Source organism: Cnephaeus nilssonii (genome assembly GCF_951640355.1).
Source record: "Cnephaeus nilssonii genome assembly, chromosome: 9".
In the NCBI taxonomy this organism is placed as follows: domain Eukaryota; kingdom Metazoa; phylum Chordata; class Mammalia; order Chiroptera; family Vespertilionidae; genus Cnephaeus; species Cnephaeus nilssonii.
This window is the reverse complement of record NC_137080.1, coordinates 70,793,121-70,809,722: the sequence shown is the minus strand read 5'-3', so window position 1 is coordinate 70,809,722 and position 16,602 is coordinate 70,793,121.

Sequence of the window (16,602 nt, the reverse complement as noted above, 5' to 3'; positions counted from 1 at the left end):
GTGGTAGCAGTAGCTGAAAGAGTCAGTATTCAGAAGCAGAAGTGTCAGGGTCTGATGCCATGGGTGATGTTGGGGAACAGGTTACATCATGCAAGGCTCGGTGGTGGAGTATCTTTGCAGGGCCAGGTCTGTGCTGTGCCGTTAGCCATAGTTCAGTCTGTTCCTCTCCATTTCCTGAGGCCAGTTTCAGCTCCCCTAATGACTCTGCAAGATGTCCAATGTCTTTACAAGTCCATTTTCTGCTTACATCAATCAAAGTCGATTTCAGTCACTAAGAACCCCAACTAATAACATACTCATTTATGTAACTCTAGAACTAGTTCAGTCCAAAGAATATTAGCAATAACATGTTTTAAATTAACCAAAGAACTTATGTGCATATATGCATAATCACGGACACAGGCAATAGTGAGGTGAAAGCCAGGGTGGAGTGGGAGTAGGGTGGAGGGGGGTCAAGGCGGGTAAATGGGGGACATCCGTAATACTCTCAACATAAAAATAAATTTTAAAAAACTTTACCATGTATTTATTGGCATATAATAAGATGGTTTTAAATAGTTAAAAGAGGGTTTGAAATAATCATGACATGTGTTCTATTATTCAATAAACATGATGTATGTGACAAGAAGTATACAGAGAATTAGCTATGCTTTGTGTCTAAGAAAAAAATATTAAACCTTATATAAATATGTATATATGTATTTTTTAATTCAGTCAACCAATTGAACTTCAATGTCAGTAGCCAAGAACTGCCAAACAGAAAATCACTGTATGATCTCATTATATTTATGGTCCATGAGATCTCATTAAAGGCATTGAAGTATTATTCTATTTACGGAAGTTTAATAATCAGCTTTTTAAAATATCACTTGATTATTGTTTTTTTGGTGTTGAATTGTATAAGTTCTTTATAAATTTTGGATATTAACCCCTGCTCAGGTATAACATTGGCGCATATGTTCTTCCATTTAGTGGGTTGTTTTTTCATTTTGTTGATAGTTTGCTTTGCTGTGCAAAATCTTTTTAGTTTATATAGTCCCACTTGTTCATTTTTTCTTTTGTTTCCTTACCCAAGGATATCTATCAGAAAAATATATTACTACAAGAAATGTCCAAGATTTTACTGCCTATGTTTTTTCCTAGGATGTTTATGGTTTTGAGTCTTACATTTAAGTCTTTAATCCATTTTGAGTATATTGTCATGTATGGTGTAAGAAAGTAGACTAGTTTCTTTTTTTTCTTTTGCATGTATATGACCAATTTTTCCCAGCACCATTTATTGAATAGATTGTCTTTACCTTATCGTATGTTCTTGCCTTTTTTGTCAAATATTAATTGATCATAAAGGTTGATTTCTGGGCTCTCTATTCTGTTCCATTGACCTATGTCTGTTTTTATGCCAGTACCAAGCTATTTTGATTACTATGGCCTTTTAGTATATTTTGGTGTCAGATATCATGATTCTTCCAACTTTGTTCTTCTTTCTCAAGATTGCTGTGGCTCTTGGGTGTCTTTTGTGGTCCCATGTAAATTTCTGGAATATTTGTTCTACTTCTGTGAAATACACCATTGGTATCTTGATAGAAATTGTGTTGAATCTTTGGGTAGTATGGACCTTTAACATCATTAAAAGGTCCATACTACCCAATGGGTAGTATGGACCTTTTAATGATGTTAATTCTTCTTATCTATGAACACAGTACATGCTTCCAAGTATTTGCATCTTCTTCAACTTCTTTCTTCAGTGTCTTATAATTTTCTGAGTACAGGTCTTTTACGTCCTTTGTTAAATTTATAAAAACACTCATAGATGCAGACAATAGTATGGTGATTACCAGAGAGTAAGGGGGATAGAGGCATGTAGAAGAGGATAAAGGGAGTATAAATGGTGGCAAAAGGAGGTGAACACACAATACAATATACAAATGATGTATTATAGAATTATCCACTTGAAACCTAAATAATTTTATTAACCAATGTCATCCCAATAAATTCAATTAGAATTTTAAAAAGAAAAAAAAATATTACTTGAGAAATAACAGGATTTAATACTATCCCTTTTTACATAAATTAGAACCATGCATTGAGAATCAGACATAATTACTTGCCTTCTAAATTCTGGCCCAGACCAAATCAGTTTGATTGTGCCAAACAGCACTAGTTTGTTCTTCATCAAGCAGGTTTCTTACAGTGATATCACTTCAGCTCTCAACCTTTAACATATTGGAGTTAATCTCCTCTGCCTCCTACATTCTCTCAGGCTTATCCGCCTTCAGTGAGTTGAAAGTTTCTCCTCATTGATCAAAACATTGCTCCCTCTCAAACATGTAAGAGCCATTTTCAGATTCACATCCTGATTTTGCTAATATAATTTAAAAAATTTAATATAAAAGACTTTAAATGTCTTATACTTTAATTGTAGTAATGCCTTGCCTACTCATATCATAGTTAGAAATATAATAAATGGAACAGTGTTAATTATGATTTTATGCCAATAGGATAGTTGTAAGAAAACAATCAGTGAGCTAATTCATTATGTATGCTTGCATAATTTTTAATTGATTCATATTCACATTTTAACCTGAATTTACATAAAAGAGTAGGCTTTCAGTTACAGGTTTATTATTTCCTACTTATTTTAATCAACCTGATATGATCTGGCATTTAAGAGTGCATATCATTTTGAATTTTATGTTTATAAAAATGAACAGTCAAAAGTATGCAACTTAAGTAATATGTATGTCAAAAAATTGATTACCCAACTCAAAATTCCTTTATTTCCAAATGCCCAGTTCTTTACACTCTTAGTTGCTCTCCATGGAAACTGTAATGGAAACCGGCACTGGCAATATTGAGTTTGAACTGGCAGATGACTGGGAACAAGGTGAGGAGGTTATTCCCTAATCACGCAGCAAAGAGGAGTCTCAGAATTTCCAGGACAGGGAGGGATCTTTTGCAAGTACAAATGGTTACTGTGGTAGGCAGAATTCTAAAAATGGGATCCCCAAGATTTCAATCCTCTGGTTATTCAATCAAGCACTAATCCATGCACTACTATGAAGAGATTTTGCTAATGCAATTAAAATCCCAAGTTATAGATTTTAAAATACTGTAATTATCCAGGCAGATTTAATCCAGTTTAAAAGCACAGTGTCTTATCTGACTGGTGGCAGAAGGGAAAGTTGGATATGGAAAGCACCAGAAGGATGCAGTGCACCATTGCTGGCTTGAAGAGAGAGATCACGTGACAAGCAATTTGAGCAGCCCCCAACTGAGCACTAGCAAGAAAATGGGAACCTAAATCCTACAAATAAAAGTCAAATTTAGCCTGGCCAGCATGGCTCAGTGGTTGATCATCGACCTATGAACCAGGAGGTCACAGTTCAATTCCCGGTTAGGGCACATGCCCAGGTTGTGTGCTCAGTCCCCAGTAGGGCGCATGCAGGAGGCAGCCTATCAATGATGCTCTCTCATCATTGATGTTTCTATATCTCTCTCTCCCTCTCCCTTCCTCTCTGAAATAAATAAAAATATTTTTAAGTCAAATTTAGCCAAATATCTGAAAGACCTTGAAATTAGATTTTTTTCTAGAAACCTTCATAGGAGGGCCCAGCCTGGCTAACACATTGATTTTGTATTTTGAGACCTAAAAGCAGAGAGTCCTTCCAACCCACTCTGACTTCTGACTTACAGAACTGTAATATAATTAATAGATATTGTTTTAAGTGCCTACCCTTGTGGTAGAAAATGAAAATACAAAGGATTAAGAGTCAGGGTGGTTAGGACTTTTCAAGAACAAAGCTGTAATGTAGAAAAAAAATCAACAGTGCTTTTGAAATTCTGAGGAAAGGAAGTCTAAAGTCATCTACCTAGTCAAACTATCAAGAAAGTGTGAGGATATACTAATATGTCAAAGAACACATCCTTCATTATCATCCTTCTTTCTCGGGAGAGGTATAGGATGTGCTCTGCCACAATGAAAGCAAACCAAAAAGTAAGAAATCATGTAGCTCAAGAAAGGGGATCCTACTCTTGGGCATGTCAAGCAAGTCTCCAGGATGACAGCTGTACCCAAGAGAAACCATTCCAGATGGAAGAAGTCCTGAAAATCTGGGAAACATTCTCCAAAATAATGGGCCTTGTACAAACACCTAGTGGGTCTGAAAGTATTAAGAAAAGATTTTGATAATTGATTGAGAGTTTAGGCTCAAATTGATGGTTAGTACAAAGAAGGACAAGCAAATGAAGAAAATAAACTGAAAATAACCCCCAGGAAAACAAATAGGCGGCAAAGAAAAAATAATCATAACATAATATTGGGTTGAGCAATAAACATAGTTATATTCATGACTAGAGGCCTGGTGCACAAAATTCGTGCACTGGGGGGGGGATGGATCCCTCATCCTGACCTGCACCCTCTTGCAGTCTTAGAGCCCTTAGGGGATGTCTGACTAACGACGTAGGCCCGCGGGGGGAGCAGGCCTACACCGGCAGTCAGACATACTTAGCGCTGCCACAGAGGCAGGAGAGGCTACCACCACGGCCACTACGCCTGGCTTCTGGCTGAGTGGTGCTCCCCCAGTGGGAGCGCACTGAGCACTAGGGAGCAGCTCCTGCATTAAGCGTGTGCCCCCTGGTGGTCAGTGCATGTCATAGCGACCGGTCCTTCCACCATTTGGTCAATTTGCATATTAGCCTTTTATTCTATAGGATAACATAAACACACAAAATACTTTAACCTTAATAATGGGATTATATTAGAAAGATAGGGAGCTAGAAATGCATACTACTATCAATATTCTAATTCAAAGTCCTGTGTTCATCAGAACCAACCATTGTCCTCTGTAGCATTGGCTCATAGGGAACTCAACCATTCTACAACTTAATTTCTTTCTTTCTTTTTTTCTTTCTCTCTTTCTTCCTTTCTGTCTTTTTTTCTTCTTTTTTTAGAGAAAGGAAGGGGAGAGAGAGAGAGAGAGAGAGAGAGAGAGAGAGAGAGAGAGAGAGAGAGATTGGTTGCCTCTATACACACCCTCCCAGGAACCAAACCTGAAACCTAGGTATGTGCCCTGACTGGGAATCAAGCCTTTTGGTTTTGTACAGGACATTGCTCCAACCAACTGAGCCACATTGGCCAGGGCCACAACTTAATTTCTATAGGAAATTATATTCCAGGTCCTAATCAAGAAACTTCCAAATGGGAACCAACTTTGGGAACCAACTTCTAACTTTGGGAACCAACACCATTATCCCACAAAAATAAATAGGCATCCCTTTAAAGAATTATTACATTAGCAATAGATAGATGAAAAACTAGGCTCAAAAATACATGCCTTGGGTTTGGGAATTCTTGCTTTTCTTTTACACAGATTTTAATAAAGTGGTTTCTTTTTAATTTTTTCTTTTTGCTTTTTTTAAACTTTAAATTTATTATTTTTTAAATGCATAGTCAATAGTCTTACATCTGGTTCAACTAGAACAGGGTAGGCTAACTGAAAATTTAAAATAATAGAAGCTTGTACAAAATAGAATTTTATTTTCCTCCAAAAATAAAATTTAAACATAGGCAAGGCAGGACTTGTAGTGAGGACCAGGGATCCCTATTCCTTCTATCTGAGCCCAATTAAGGTTTTCCCACATGGACAAAGTTGCTTTAGGACAGTGGTCGGCAAACTGCAGCTCGCGAGCCACATGCGGCTCTTTGGCCCCTTGAGTGTGGCTCTTCCACAAAATACCACGGCCTGGGCGAGTCTGTTTTGAAGAAGTGGCATTAGAAGAAGTTTAAGTTTAAAAAATTTGGCTCTCAAAAGAAATTTTAATCGTTGTACTGTTGATATTTGGCTCTGTTGACTAATGAGTTTGCCGACCACTGCTTTAGGATAGCAATTGTTGTGTCCTTGTTTCAGCCAGCAGGAAGGATGCAGGGCACCAGTAGCCATGCCTTCACTTTAAGATCACAGCAAAGTCTCATGCTTACACCCCATTGATGGGGAATCAATCACATGGCTACCTTGCTGCAAGGGTGGCTGAGAAGCACTGTCTTTATTATGGGCAGCCATCCTCCCGGCTGGAAATCATGAGTTCTATTACTATGGAAGCAGAGAAGAACAGGCCGACTAGCAATCTCTGGTTCAATACCATTTACTTAATAATAATTTTCCCCACTTAATTAAAGACCATCCTTTTCATAAACTAAATTTTCAAAAATAAATGGTCTGCTTCTTAATTCCATATTCCAGTCTGTTGACCTATTTGTTTACGCTTACACTAATTCTGGGCTATTTCATTTGACACTAATTTAAAGTACACTTTAGATATCTGGTGGGGCAAATCTTCCTTTATGGTTCCTTTTCACAAGTTTCTTGAATTGTGTTCTGCATTTTCCCTTACAGATGAATTTCAAATTGTTTTTAGGTTGTTTTTCCAATTGCAGTTTACATTCAAATTATTCCGTATTAGTTTCAGATGTACAGGAAAAGCCAGTATTCCTTTAAAACAGAACAAAACAAACTATTTGATACTTTGAATTTACATCAATTTGTAGAAAATTTAGGGAAAATCAACATTTTTGTCAATTAAATGATATGATTATTTATTCAGGAGTTCTTTGTGTCTTTTAGTTAAATTGTAAGGTTTTAATTGTTGATCAGACATTCCATCTTAAAGTCTATTTTTTCTGCTTCAGTGTATTTTATAATCTATCATTATTCCATAAGTTCATTCACTTTTTCATTCACTCAGTCAGCTATATTTTTCCAAAACAACTTATTCCAATAAAGGCTAGAGGTGTCTCTAAGATAAGGTACTGTTTTTCACAACCATTGAGACACATGCTTCATGAAACAAAATTAGGTAATTAATGCCAAAGTCCTTTGAAAATTTGGAAAGTTACCAAGTAAATTTCTGTTCTGTTCTTGTTTTCAACTAGTCACTACCTGGAAATGTACAAGCTGAATCTCACAGTGACTAATCATGTTCTAAAGCCTGTTTAAATAAATGGCAACATTAAAAAATAATTGTTGAGTCACACATGACTCATACAGCAGAGTCCACTAGTCAATGAATGACTTGAAAAGTGCCTAATATTAGAAAAAAGTTTCTCTGTGAATGAGAAAATAAGATAGAAGACTAAGTCTGTCTCTAGCTCTTGAAAGTTTTCTTAAATTTAAACAGAAAACATTTTTCTCCAGGAGATAACAAAATACATTTATTCTAGAAGAAAAGATGAGTGAGTTGATCATGCAATTGATTGCAACTCAACAGTGATTAGCTAAGCACTGAAGAATTTGGTCTAACTGTTATAAGCACCTCTCACTGACACGAGGGAGGTGTTACCAGACCGGACAGCCCCCTGAGTCAGTGGAGACGGCTGTCCCCAACCTCGACGATCTTTGTCCTCTCATATAAATGAATTTATACGAGACATCTTGACTGCATTGTGAAAAGCCAATTTATTAAAGCATGCTTTTCCAACTTTATTGAAAAAGCAAAGCAAGCAACTCTATACATCTGGCTTAGGAAGTGCAAACGGGCTCTCCGCTAATCTGAAGAGCAAATTGGGTGGGGATTTGAGGCATTACATATCCTCTTGTCTATAGGTCTCAAAATTCCTCTGCTGAAATATTTTGGTGCAGATTAAGTCTCGGCGCCCCTTTTTACTTTGTTGTGGCCTTCCCAGAAATCATGAGAAGCACCTGGCAACTTCATCTGGCCAAACTTTGGTACTGCTGGCTTCTCTGCTCAGGGAGTAAAACTGCCTTTTTTCCCTTTTCCTTTTCCCCCTCCCTTTCTGCATTCTCTCATTAGGAGTTGTTGTTTTAACTACTGCTCTCATGTCCTTGGCTGGGGAAGATAATAGCTTGTTACTTACTGGTACAAGCTGGCTGTAAATGGCCCACACGGTTTGGCCGTGTTTTAACTTTCCTGTCTCAGTTTCCCTATTCCTCCTGCCCTGGAATCCTGTAACATAACTTAAAGCAGCAGCTCTGGAATCAATGACCTTGAAAAATAGTTTGCTACAAAAGTAAGAACACAGACTATCAACCTGAACTGCAAAAGAGGTGGAAATGTAATTAAGCATTCACAACGAAGAGCTCTGAATTCTGGGCACATTCCGGTTTCTGTTTTGATTTCGAGTTAATGGTGCAACACATATTTTTAAACATAAAATCTTTACATGGTACTCCTGGAGGTTGTAGAGAGACAAAGATGAATCAAATCCCAATCTGGCCTAGAAGAATCCGCCATTTGATGGGAGCAAGGCGGCATTTATTAATTACCTTAACCCAAGGTGGAGCTACAGTCTTTTAAAACAAAATTGAACCAAAGCATCGAAAGGAGAAGAGGTTAGTACAAAGGTCTTTGGAGGAGTTAGCGTTGGAATGCAGCCTCGCAATAACATTTGGGACTTGCGCTTGTGAAAATGAGGGTAAGGATTAGGGGGAGAAGGGAAAGCACTGAGCTGGCTGTGCTCAGGACAGACGGTGGTTCTCAATTTAATGACGTCTGAGGGGAGGTGGAGAGAAACTGGGGGGACAGATCTTGATTTTCAAAGACCTTACTTCATGCAAGAAGAGGCCTTCAAAGGGTTGCTTGTTTTGTTATCGATTTAAGCAAGATATTAAATTTAATCAGAGCTGTGCTTTAGGAAGATTTATGGAGGGGCCCACGTTGTAATGTGAATTCATGGGAGTATTAAGGCCGAATTGGAAAATGCTCGTAGCCGCCCAGACGAGAAGCATGGTCAGCAGAATTCTAAACCGGCCGCCTCATTCCCAGACCTTGGTGTTCACACACCTTCCCCAGTTACGGAGTCAAACACTACTCTGGGTGTTGCCGTGAAGGAATTTTGCGCTGTAATTAAGGTCCAAAATGAGTTGCCCTTGAGATAAAGAAATCATCCAGGAGCGCCTGACCTAACCACGTGAATCCTTTAAATCTGTGTCCAGAGGTCAGAGCCAGGGAAGTTAGATTCAAAGCGTGAGAGGGGGTTAGACAAAGGGAAATATTTTTCCATCAGTGGCTTTGAAAACGGAGGAGCTAAGGAATGCGAGTGGCCTCTGGAAGCTGACAATGGCCCACAGTCAACTGTCCGCAAGGAAATAGGAACCTCAGTCATACAGCGAAAGGGGACTGAATTCTGCCCACGGCCTGCCTAAGTGTGGAAGTGGATTGCTCCCAGTCTTCATACAAGAAGTCAGCCTGGCCAACGCCTTGTGGTACCATGAGCACAGGGCATCCTGCCAGGGCATCTGACATCTGACCCACAGAAGCTGTGATGTCATATTTTTGTGTGATTTTAAGCCCCCAAGTTTGTGGTAATTTGTTAGCAGCAATAGAAATAGCAACAGTAGTGAAATGTATATCAATGTACTTTATATCATTTTAAAGCACCTGCTCTTTACTAAACCAAGGATGCAGTGTACACTTAGAAAAGACAACATTTGGGGACCTGCTTGGATAAGAATAGGATCAAAATAACCTTTCGGTCCATTTCAGTTATTAGAGACCCGCCCGAACATTTAGAAGTGAATGGGTTGTTATTTTAAAACACTTTAAAATTATTCACTAACAAGCAAAAGTTTAAGGAGTCAAGTATCATGTAAATTAAACTAATTCATAAGAAATATTTTTAAAAGGTAAATAAGCTTTGGAATTAAGAGAACTATATTTAGAGTTATTTTGGCCATGTAATACTCAACAAGTGCCTTGATTCTTTTTAGTCTCACTTTCTTTATATATCTGTATCTATAATATGAAAATGATTACTGTACTATTTACTTCATAGTATTGTGACTAATACCAAACTTACAAAAATATTCAAAGACATATTTAAACTGTCAAATAATTCACAGATTTTAATGATGATTATTACTGGGTCTAGTCCTAATGTTTGTCAATAGATCATAGATTATCTCAGGGCATCTCAAGTAGCCTGAAATATGGTTTCAAAGATTTTTCAAATTTTACTTTATTTCTGGTTTGAATCAACAGCATACTTAAAATAGTGCTCCATACACATGGCAGGATTACAAAGTAAACAATTCAGAAAAACCAATTGGTAAGTAAAGTAAGCAGTATTTTATCCTAACAATAAAAGCTTGACATGCAACCACTGACAAATATATTTATAGGAGAGGAAAGCAGATACTTTCCTCATAAATATCTTGAATTTGACTCTTTAAACTAAAAGAAATCTATTTGTCTTAACTTCTTTGAATTCAATTGGAGCCCAGTGTATTTTTAAGATGGAGTTTTAAATATTAAAAATGTACATATACTGTTGTCTTTTCAAACCTGAAAATGATTTCACCATATTGGGGAAGATTTAAGACAAATCCTTAGGATTTTCCAGTAGATGAGTGGAAGAATTTCTTATAATGACCTTGTAGATGGAGTACTTAAGAGTAAGTAAATAAATTACTTTTTAAAAAGGAGTTGAGATAAAGATGGTGACTGCGGAAAAAGAAATGCAGTTAGAGGGAAGAGCGTTGTTATATAAAGTGAATTATAATAGCATATTTCCAGGCAAACAGTAGGTGGCAACATCTACACAGTCTTATTTTTGAAATGATTGTATAACATCAAGATAAAACAGGCTAATGATTCATAAAATATGGGACTTTCCAAAACTCACGAATTAGGGGTGATATTTATGCACCGACACGTTCTTTGTTTTTATTCTATTTTAGACTATCGTGCTGCTACCTTATCAGAAGGCCTTCGCTGAGATCATTAATCTTTAAAATGTTTTATTCATGAGTCATATTAGATTGCTCATCTAAATGAAGGGACAGAATCTTTTTCCCTCACAGGAGTTGGCCAGAAGAAGTGGTTGAGTTAGATAAGGGTGAGGATTAATGGAGCCATGCGTACATTTTTTTTTAATGTTTAAAAATAAATAAAAAGCTGTAGTGTGACCTCGATAACTAGAGTTTGCAGCAAGTTGCAGCAGAAGGCACATGGCGTGGTCCAGAGCAGGAAGCTGCCTCGCGTTTCCTTTTCTCTGGTGAGCACACACAGCCCACATCTGCCCTCTCAGTAGCGCCGGAGGCCGAGGACCTGTGACCCTGTGCGCGGTTCTCACCCATGAACTTCCAAACCTACGAAGCCATTTTAGGAGATAAAAGAGCAGACGTCACTGCGGGGTGTTTTTCTTTCCCAGAATGATGAGGTTTGTTATTGGATGTTTTCCAGGTTGGAAATCAGAGAGTAGCCCTGGAGGCGGGCAGAGGCGCTGCTCTGTGACAGCAGAGGTCAGTCACAGCAAAGGGAAGGAAATGGAGCAATCGGCCAGGACTGGCTGTGGCTTTCTTGGAGTTACACAATCCACAGGCAAGAGGCGTGTGCACACACACACACACACACACACACACACACACACACACACACAGAGGACAGCCTGATCCTAAGGACCCCACAGGGTCCCCTGGGCACACAACATCTCCATCCCTGGTCCAGTGCCTTCCTGGACATGCTCAGATGTTTAAGACTCCCCCTACCAGAGAATTTGTTACTACCGCAGGAGTATTTTTTTAGGGAACCATAATAGAGTCTAAAGTGAAATTTCCCACTATACTCTTTTACAATGACTGAAAATCTTTTCCTATTTTATTAATCCTGGAGTTAACTTTATCTTTGGAGAGAAAAAAAAATAGTAGCCAAGCCAAGAAGGGGGGAAGTAAAATATTTTATCCCTACATTCTTTCAGCAAATATTTAGTGAGTACTAGGCACTGTCCTAAGTACTTTGGGTACAAAAGTAAACATAGCAGATCACGTCCCTTTCCTCGTGGAAGTTCGAGTCTGGTAGGGGCCAGCAGAAATTAGACAATAGAATGGTGTATTGTGTCAAGTGGTGTGGTGTTTGTTTCCTAGAGCTGCTACAGCAACATACCACCTCCTGGTGACTTACAGTAACAGAAATGTATTGCCTCACTGTTTTGGAGACTAGAAATCCAAAACCAGGGTTCGGCAGGGCCCTGCTCCCTCTGAACCCAGTAGAAGAATCTGACTTGCCTTCTCCTAGTTTCTGGTGATTTGCTAGCAATCCTTGGCACTCCTTGGCTTCTGTGTTACTCCAATCCTCCATCTTCACGTGGCATTCTCTCTGTCTCTCCTCACATACTCTCCCCTCTTTGTATATCTATGTCTGTGTCCACATCTCCCCTTTTTATAAGGACACCAGTCATAATTGGACTAGGACCCACCCTAATAATCTCATGTTAACTTGGCTATATCTGCAAAGACCATATTTACAGATAAGGTCACAATCTGAGGTACTGGGGTTTAGGGCTTCAACATAGCTTTTTAAAAAATATTTGACAGTATTACAGATGTCCTCCATTTCCCGTCACCCTTTACCCCCCTCCACCCAGCCCCTATCTCACCTCTTGCCTTCTTGTCTAGCTGCTTCACTTTTTCAAGTGTTTTTTAAAATGTCACCTTCTCAGTAAGCCTTTCCCAGTTACCCCATTTTTAAATTAATCCCCACCCCTGTACCCTGCAGCTACCTCCACTGTCCTTATTCCCCTTCTCTGCATTCTTGTCTCCAAAGCATGTTACAATCTAATGTTTAACTCATTTATTTTTACCATCTGCTTCCCCTATTGCACTGTAAAATCCAGGAAAGCAAAGATTTAAATATATATATATATATATATATATATATATATATATATGTATATATATATATGAGTATTGATTTCAGAGAGGAAGGGAGAGGGAGAGAGAGATAGAAATATCAATGATGAGAGATAATCATTGATCAGCTGCTTCCTTCATGTCCCCTACTGGGGGTTGAGCCCACAACTCAGGCATGTGCCCTTGACCAGGAATCAAACTGTGACTTCGAATTGAACTGTGACCTCCTGGTTCAAAGGTCAACGCTCAATCACACTGAGCCACACTGGCCGGGTAAAAACAAAGATTTTTATATTTTTTATTTTCTCCCATGTCCTCTGGCATGAGAAGCATTCCTTGCACAGATTAACTGCAAAATGAATGTTTGTTTAAAGAACAATCATTTAAACTTACAATCAATCAGCCCTGGCTGGTTTGCTCAGTGGTTAGAACACCAGCCTATGGACTGAAGAGTCTCAGGTTCTATTCCAGGTCAAGGGCATGTACCTCAGTTGCAGATTCAATCCCTGTGTCTGGTCAGGACACAAGGGAGAGGCAACCAATCCATGTGTCTCTCTCACATCAATGTTTCTCTTTCTCTCACTCCCCTCTCACTCTCTCTGAAAATCAATAAAAAAAATATTCTAATCTTCGGGTGAGGATTAAAAATAATGATAATAAATAAATAAACTTACAATCAATCAGCAACCCCTGTGTCTGTGCTAAAGGAGAGTTGATTAAAAGCCATCAGCTTGTCCCAGATGGGCCACAACTGAATATTAACACGATAAGCACTATCTTCAATTACAGTTCTGGGAAATTCAGAGAAATTTCTTCAAAATGGTGTTGATCATAGATTTGTTTTTATACAGGTGGGGGGGTGTCTTGAAGTCTTACTAAAAAGAGGAAGCGTAATTCAAGTCTGCTGTTTTATGATGAGCTAACTCGCATGGATAAAACTCGGAGGGCTTAACCCAGCAATTTCCTAGTTATTCCACCCAAGATTCAGCAGGATCTGTAGAAAACATAGGTCAAGAGACTATGACAGGCAGAGAAAGAAACCTTGGGGGAAAAAGATAACACATTTCCCCTGCTTTTTGAATGAGGAGCCTGAATTTTTATTTTGCATTGGGCTCTGCAAGTTATATAGCTGTCCTGCTTGGGAGACATCGATTTTTATTGGACATAATTTTTGTGCAAACAGCAGAAAGAAAACATGAGATAAATAGATTGATTCTGTCAGAGTGAAAAGATTAGCAAACTTCTCAAAAATTTTAGTTCATTCTCTTCATCTTTTTCAATTGTTGTTTCCTTTCAACAATGCAAGTTGTTAAACTACTAATGGGCACATGTCTATCCAGACTTCTCTAAAAAATCAGAGGATAACCTAGAACATGTCTTGGATGCTTTTCTTCTAATAATTTCTATTTTCTATTTTTAAAAAATATATATATTTATTTCAGAGAGGAAGAGAGTTTTAGAAACATCAGTAATGAGGGAGAATTATCAATCAACTGCTTCCTGCATGCCCCACACTGGGGATTGAGCCACAACCTGACTGGGAATCAAACCGTGACCTCCTGGTTCATAGGTCGACGCTCAAGCTGGCCGGGCCAATAATTTCTATGTTCTAGGTGCTTTGGAGCAGGACTAGGGTGGGTCCTTGCCACAGCAATTAAAGTCAGAGGGCCTTGTTATATAAGGATCTATAAATCACTAAATTAAAAGATTAGCTTTGTAAATCAATGGAAATGATATTTCCTCTTAGGACAGGGGTGGAGAACCGTTTTTTCTGCCAAGGGCCATTTGGATATGTATAATGTCATTGGAGGGCCATACAAAATTATCAACTTAAAAATTAGCCCACTATATGTGGTCAAACATTTAATTAACTCACCCCTAATGCCATGGCAGGGCCAGACCAAATGATTTCTCAGGCCTTATACGGCCTGCAGGCCAGACAGCTCCCACCCCTGCCCTAGGGAGACTTATATCCAGAACAATTAGGAGTTCCCACTATGGAAATTCTTTTTAGAAATAGGGCATAAATTTCAAAAATCAATGTAATCTCCTTTCAAGCCATCTGGTGTTGATTTGTCTGCTGTACCTCCTGAGAACTCAAAAGAACCAAAAAGGGAAGGAAGTCATAATTCTTTCTTCCCTGCAGCTGCCGAAGTAGTCACTAACATTTTTTCTACATCACCTGTAAATGAGAACCAGCATTCAAAACAATACAGTCTAAAGACGTGTGAGCCAAATACGGAATGATTTGTGTTGCTATGATGCAATGCTAATGACTTTTGGTCTTTTTAGTTCCTGTAATTGGGCAATGTAATTTCTCATGTCCAGGGTGATGGTGGTGGCACGTAAAATACTTTATCAATGCTAATTGACTCTTTTTGGTAGCTGTGCCATGGTTACATAAGGAAATGACCTTATTTTTATAATATACACATTGAAGTATTATTTAGCGGTAAAGAGCATCATGTCTTCATGTCTGCAGTTTACTCTCAAATCATTCAGAAAAAAAAAAAAGATAGTGTTACATAGAAATGGATGGATAAAGCAAATGTGGTAACATGTTAACCTTTATGGAATTAGGGTCAAACCTATATGGGAATTCTTTGTTCCATTTTTTCTGAAAGTGTGAAATTATTTCAAAATAAAAATGTTTCTCTGGCATTTTCTTTCAAATGGTTGGCACTCATTCTGCAAGTATTATTGCTGGTGCTTTTAGATCCCCAAAAGAGATCTAAATGTCTGACTAACACACCTTTTGCTACCTGACTGACAGCAATTGTGAGATGTCATTGACTTTAAGATGCAGCACAACCTCTAAAAAGCTAAAGTGGGGAAAACATGCATCTTAGTATCAGGGACCTATTTTACTCAAAATAACCAAATGGGGAGACCAGATTTAAGCAAATGATGGTTTTCCCTTTTAGTATCTGTATCCTTTTCCTGTTGCCGTTGCAACAAATTACTTACCACAGACGTAGTGGCTAAAAACAACACAAATTTATTTTCTTACAGATCTGGAAATCAGAATCCAAAATGAATCCTCAGGGCTGCATTCCTTCCAGAGACTATAGGGGAGAATCCTTTTCATCACATTTTCCAGCTTACATTCCTTGGCTGGTGGGCTCTCCCCATTATTCTATCTGCCACTGTATCTCTGTCAACAAGTCCTACTTATGTTGTTGTGAAGTGGTCTAAAGGTCAGTTCCCAGGGGAGGGGATATCAATTCAATCATTTGATCAGACCTCACTTGGCTGTGGTATTACATGTGTTCCTCCTTGATTTCTCAATCTCTCGTTTAAAGAAATATTGCTGAACAAACATATGACCTTGTGAATAATAGAAACTTGTGACTGGAAATTTTTTTTAAAAAAATAGTCGCTGGTGATAGAATGTTAGGAAGACCTGATCTCTCAAGGAAGACAATATGACACTTTGGAGTAAGTATTTCATGGGAGCTCTGTCGAGGCTTCATTGTTGTTATTGTTGAATTTGTCGGGCAATAAGGAGACATGTTGCTGAGAAATAATAATTTGGTTGTGTGTGTTTTTTCACCATTAAGATGACCCAATGATACAAATTCTAGTAATTAAGAAATTCTAAAAAAAAAAATGTTCCCAAAAAGTCAATAAAAGTGCTGTAGGTTGTTGGTGATACTCATGGTTAGTACAGACTTTCTGTAATTATGTTAAATTAACACATGCACACACACGTTAGAAGAATGCCTGACAACTACTAAATGTTAGCTATTATTCTACATTTATATTTATATTATTATATAGTAAATATGATTTTTCTTTGCAAATGGTACTACTAGCTTTTATTGAAATTATGTACAAGATAACCTGGATTATACAGCAGGTCCTCAAATAACATTGTTTTGTTCAATGTCATATTTCATTATAAGATTGATGAGACACCATAGGAATTTAATTATTGTTTATATCAATTAGCCTATGGTAA